Raw genomic sequence first — 6,621 nt, 5'->3', positions numbered from 1 at the left:
GTCACACCACTGCCACGTCGGAGGTGGCCATTGAGATCACACTGCTGCCACATCTGAGATGACCCTGAGGTCACAGCTCTGCCATGTCAGGGGTGACTCCTGAGGTCACAGCTCTGCCATGTCGGGTCACCACTGAGGTCACACTGCTGCCACATCTGAGGTGACCCCTGAGATCACAGCTCTGCCACATCTGAGGTGACCCCTGAGGTCACACCGCTGCCACGTCGGAGGTGACCCCTGAGGTCACACCTCCGCCACGTCTCAGCCAACACCGCTGTGGTGTCTGAAGCAGCACTGCTACCACGTCGGAGGTGACGCCAGGGCTGGCGGCCACGTTCCCCTCAGGCCGGCCTGGCACTGCAGGCTCGAGGAGGAAGCAGCCCGGAGGGAGGCCCGCGGCAGTACGGCAGCCGCTCCCTCGCGTTCTCAGCTGGGAGGGACAGCGCGGCGCCTGGCGAGGATCGCAGGCCTCCCTGCACGCGGCTGCTTTTCCTCCTCTCTGCTGCTCCTTGCCGTCAACTCAGGGTCCTCCCTCGGTCAGCTGAGCTCAGCCCCAGCTCCCGTACCTCAGCGGGGATCTGATCTGCGTTGGTGGGGCCGCCACCTGCCTGCGGGCCTCCCACCGGCCGCCCCACTGCCCCGGCCGCCCCGGCGCTCCTCGGGGCCGCGCCGGTCGGCTCGGGGCCAGCTGACGCAGGCGCAGCGCTAATTTAAACCTAGATTTCTGCATGTCCCTGGAGGTCAGGTCTTCTGCCCGATGTTCCCACGTTCCCGTGTTGAAAGCCCTTCCCAGGGTCCCGGCTCACTCCCCCGGCCACCGGCAGCTATTGCTCTTGCTGGCCAAATGGCTCGGGTGTCTCGGGTCCCGTCTGGACTACCGTCTCTGCGGCTGCAGCACAGAAAGCTGCCCTGCACGTGGCGTGCAAGCAGCTCTGCCTGATCAGCTGTGGTGTCTTTCCAACGGACGTGGCGCAAATGACCCAAGACACGTAATGCTGTGAAGTCAAACAGCCTTACAAGAACGTGTTTCTGTCTCGCAGATCTGCAGATCTCGCCAGCCGACGCCACCGTCCTGCTTTTTATTTACTTATTACAGCGCCGGTGGCCAAACAGAGCAAGGCCAAGATGTCAGGAGAGGCTGTTGAGCATTAAGAACCCAGAGATCAGAGAAGAACGAAGCCCGCTAGATTTTAGTTCACTTTTTAATTTTGACTGTAATGCAAACAGGCATAAGTATTTTATTCCATAAAACCAGAAGATTGGAACTATACAGAAAGAGGTGCATGCTTTAGAACAATGTGGATATCTTGCAAACAGAGCTGGCGTCAGTCCGAGAGAGGGGCTGGAGTACATTGTACGAATGGCAGAGATTTTAGCAGCATTGAGAGCTCAGAGGTAGGGGAAAACCATGTTCCTGACCGCTTAAAGCACTGGTATGATCAAATACAACTCCTGCTCGTCCCTGCTCCCTCTGTCCCCACCCCTTCACTCCTCACAAGAAACCTACTTTAGAATCACAATAAAAGTTACAAAATAAACTACCCCCCCTCCAAATATATATGTCTTACGGGATGCAAAATGGGAGTAAAGTCAATGTGCCAGACTGAAATCATGGCATCATTTTATAAACCAAATGAAGGCACAGTGACATGAGGAGGTGCTGAGGGGAGGGAGGAAGGAGCAGGAGAACCAGAGAGTAGAGAGAGACCCACCTAGCAGAGCAGAATTTACCCACATCTGAGCATTTAGGAAACCTCTACAGTGGAAAGTTTGGGAGTTGCTTGCCCCAAAGCTGCCACCCTTCACAGAGCGGTCCCCTTTCTTATCTCTGCGCCACTGCTCTTCAGGAAAAAGGCCACCAGAAAACAAACAAAAACCAAACCTTTGAGGCTTAGACATTTCACAGGTACCTCTAAGGGAATAAATCCCTGTTCCTATTACAAAAATTAATTGGCACTGAATATCAAATTCCCGGGGCAGCTGGCAGAACTCATGTTTCTAACTACATGCAATCTCAAAAGCAATGAGGCCTGGCTGACAGTCAGGGCTCTGCTCACTCTGCTCACCTGCTACCTGGGGAATCGTGCAAAGCCTAGAAGAGCTCTGGATATTGCAACGGAGCAGGCAACCTAACCACTGCTGTTCTCAAGCTCTTTTTAGCATACCGAGCCCAGGGTTTCTGAAGGCATCTCAGGACAGCGGAGCGCATTGAGCCTTGGGAATTCTGGACGACTGGCTATTTTGTAGGTTTCTAGCAAAGCAGAATTTGGCATTGAATTTCATTGGCTATAAAGCCATCACTTCAATGCTGGGCACCGGGAGATTTCTGAAACATCATCTTCTGTTTCCAGACAGCCTGCTGAGTACTGTAAAGCATATTTTGTTAAGACATGATTCCACATCACAATCACACAGAGAGAAAAATGAAAAAAAACAGGTTTGGAAGTGAGTAGCTCTAATGCCTGTGGTTGGAGCTGTATACGTATGAAGGCAGTTTTTTTGCCCTTGCAACATTTTAAAAATTGTATTGGCAATTACTGTGGGGACAAAATATTCACTTTCAGCCAAAAGAATGTGATATTTTCACACATTTCCCCATTATTTTGGAGGAGGGAGAAGTCAGTTATTGAAGTGATTCAATAAAGTGTTCCCAATCTGGATGTTTTGCATATTTTAACCTGTGGCTCTTTCTCAGACAAAGTGATTAATCTGAATTTAATTAATAAATCTGAAAGCATATGCAGGTTTTCAGAATGGAAATTCAAGATATTGAATTTAAAAGAAACGCGGGGGCTACGTGACTTTAAAAGACTTTCACGATAAAAGACAATTCACAAAGGGTAGCTTTTTGTCCCCCATTTTTTTCTTCTTTTAAACAAGTGAGATTCCCCCCTCAAAGAAAATGGTGATTTTTAAACTAATTTTTATTTCTCCTCAAAGTGTTTGCAAAAAAATTTTTTTTGCTTTCCCTGCCCAAAACCAACAATGCATAAAAACATAGCAACAAAAAGATGCCAAAAAGATTGACTTTTTCAGTATTTAAAATCTTCAAATTTTTTAAGCATTAAAAATACTTGTCCAGCCTTATTCAGTAGCAGAGAGGTTTCTGAACCAGACCTACAGAAAGCTGTGTGCAAATACTGCAATCAGGCCATGTGGAAGTCTACCCCAGCCCAGCTCCGTAGTCTGGGTGTGATGCACTCCTGCTGTCCCACAGCCCCAGAAAGACTTCTTCTCCCAGCTTTGGCCACTGGATACAAGAGAAATCCTGGGTGTCTTGCCCACTTCCCTGCCATGGTAATGATGAGTAGCTGCAAAGCCTTGGCCTGTAGGCTCCCATTAAGCAAGGGATTCTCAGGATAAGGCTCGCACATCTGATTTTCTTGCTTTTGAAGCATTTCCTCCCTCCCTGATATCTGGTCAGGTAAGTATATGAATGAGTAGGCAGGAAAACAGCAGCCCTTGTAGTCAGCTCATTGCAATGCAGTGCTCTCATCAGAAAACAAGCTACGGCTGCTCAGCTATGAACTCACATTCTGTGATTTTTTTTTTCCCTGTGATTTCAATGGCTCAGATTTCCATCATAGCCTTCATTGGCAACATCTGTAGGGGTGGAAGCCAAGAGTTTCTAGTCTGCTTTATTCCTGGCACAGCTGGAAAAAGATATGTCTGCGTAACAACGCTTAGTTATTTCATGAGTTGCCCTCGTACCCATACTAAAATCAAGCAGATTTCGATGTCTAGTAAGGTCTGTTCTGGAACCAAGTGCTTTAAAGCAGCAATCTCATTAGCTTTCTCCAGCTCCCCTGAATTCCTGTTAAATACACATGGCCATATGGAAGAAGCTAGAGCTCAGCTCTCCCTGCTGAGGGTAGATTTCAAATGGATTACTAGAGAGTCATGCATTGCAGGCAAGTGCAAGTGCTGATTGACACGCGCAAAGATACTGTCATCGTGAAATTGCTGCTGCTGTTGCTGCTATGAAAGCCTGATCCTGCAAGCTGCTGAACGTCCCCAGTGCCACTGAAGCCAACAGATATGGAAGGCATCTTGAGTCTGGGAGGACTTGGCCTCTACACTAATTTTGTCTGAGCACGGGAACACAGTTTTCAGGAGTGTTCAGCACTGGCCACGTTTCGTTCCTCCTGTTATAGCAGAGAAACTGCCGTAACAAAGATAGAGTTACAGCAAAGTTGAATGGTCTTGAAAGTGTATCTCCATCTGTTCTGTAAAGGGACTGTGCCCCCCTCTGGAACTATCAAAGCAATTGCAAAGTTATCAGAGCAATTCTGAATCCAAGAACTGGTCCCCAGTGAAAGCAGGAGCAAAATTTAGTTTTGAACATAAAATTCTCCTTCCAAAAACACTGGGAACTCTCTGCAGCTCCTCCATAGGTATAAATTAGATGACTCTAATGGCTTCAGTGGTACTAAGGTATGCAGCAGCTTTGGCTTGGGCCCGGCGCAAGTCCATGAGGCTGCAGCACAAACATGCACTTTCCCCCCAACACTTTACTAAAAACGTGGCCTCCAGTACGTGATAGGTTTTCACAGACCAGTGGTGCTCGCAGCAGGTGGTGTCCAGTTTGCGCCCAAAAAGACTCTAACCCCGCAAATCCTTCCTACCCCCGAGAAAGCCCTGCCAGTGGCAGATAATTGCACAGCACAGCTGAGTAGGGGGAAAAGTTTGCTCTTAGTTATTCCGGGGGAACTTGCCCACCAAGAATTTCACTTGTAAAATGAAATCATCTGTTGCCCTCAACCCCCAGGAGCATCTCTGGAGATAGCGGGAACGGGAGAGCAACTCCAGCGCAGTAGTCTCTTCCCAGCACAAGGCACTTTAAGTCCATTGCCATCCCCAGGACCCACCTTTGCTGAGCAGCTTGCTGTGCCTTTTGGCTGGGCAGACAGGGTGAAGGAGGAGAAAGGAGGGATCTCTGGAGGGAGGTGGTGGAGGGAGCCTGGATTACAGCTTGGGATGGGGTAAGAGGCATCGTATAGTAACAATAAAGCAACAAATGGAGCAATCACAGTTGGACTGGACATAGAGGTTCATGCAGCTCCATTCTCTTCCCATCTCCTCTTCTGCATAGACACAATCACATTAGCTCAGGACACAAGTGCAAGTTTCCCAGTCATGCATGGACACATTGGCTCATGCTGCTCTGACTGTGGACTGAGCCCACCTGCTAGCCAGTGGGGACTCGTAGGCACAGGACGTGGGACAAGGAGCACGGACAGCTCAAACTCAACCCCAATTTCTTCAGCCAGTATGGATGCAACTGGCTCAGTTTCACTAGTGCAATGAGTTCAGGCCTACCCAGCAACGACAGCAGAGGTTTTGCATCTTTGCAAGTCTATTCCTGATGCTAGAAGACTCATTATTTTCCCACTGTCTGTTGGGTATCTCATAAATAGCAATAGAAAGAAGAGCAAATGCCTAAGCAGCCGTTCTGGGGAGATGAAATCGTTGAAGTCATCAGCACAGGCAGTTGATACCCTTGCGCTGAATCAACAACCTATTTTTCCCTGCTCGTGAACAGCATGGGTTGGGAAAACACAGAGCCATTTCCCATGAGTTTTCAGTTCACACATAACTTTCTGTGGACATTTGAAAAACTTAGAAATTAAAATCCTGGGAAAAAATTCTAGAATCTTTTGATAATGTCTTGAACATCAACTCCTGTGTTTGGAGAAGAGCTTCCTTATGTTTAAACCTTGGGAACTGAAAAGGAGATGAGCTGCTGCAAAATAGACAGTGGTGCTGGACATCCACAAAGAGAGGAATTGCACAGTTAATGAGGCTGGGAGTCCATCAAGTCTAGTAGACCCTGGCCACAGAAGCCACGTCGGGTTGTGCAGGAGCTTGAAGGGCAGGAGGTACTCCGGGGTGACGGATTCGTGAGCCGAGAGCTCGAGAGGTACAACACCTCCAAGTGTGACATCCTCAGGCAGCTCATCATGCCGAACTGCAGGAGACCCCACCACACTCTCTGCCGTTTATGCATGCTGGAGATACTGTGTCTACGCCCACGCATCAGACACGTCACACTGAGATGAAGAGAGTCTAGACAACTGGTGAAAGAGCCGCATTTGTGGAATGATAAAGCAGATTCACAAGTTTATTTTTCCTTTTGCTGAGGGAGAAAATTAAGCTCGAGGGGAGTGTCAAGCCCCTGCAGGTAAGAGGGATGAAGGAGAAGCTGAGACGTCTGGGACTGACTCAACAAAAAAACAACAAACCAAATTTCCCAGTTGTGTGGCTTGCAAGGAGCGAATGGTCCTACTCAGACCAGGGAAAGAGAGGGCAGCGCAGAGCCCTGAAGGGACATAAACTTCATGGACCTTCACGGCAGGGAGGGCTTTTCTTCTCCTGGGACAGACAAACAGGCAGACTGGCCTTAAAAAAGCATTTCCCTTCTGAAGGGCTCTGAGGGACTCATCTACTCGAAGGCTGTTGAACTTGAGATGGTCTGGCTCCTTGCCCCACTTTGGAAATCCCACCGAAGGCAACAGGGCAGGCTGAATACACCACTGCGTTCCCTTCGCCGCTGCGCTTCCCAGGTGTTTTCACTGGCGTATGAGACGAAAGGGAAAATATGGCAGGCTTTGGGGGCAGGAA

The sequence above is a fragment of the Struthio camelus genome, chromosome 17 (assembly GCF_040807025.1).
Source record: "Struthio camelus isolate bStrCam1 chromosome 17, bStrCam1.hap1, whole genome shotgun sequence".
NCBI lineage: Eukaryota > Metazoa > Chordata > Aves > Struthioniformes > Struthionidae > Struthio > Struthio camelus.
The sequence above is the reverse complement of the archived record's forward strand: the minus strand, read 5'-3'. Positions refer to the sequence as shown.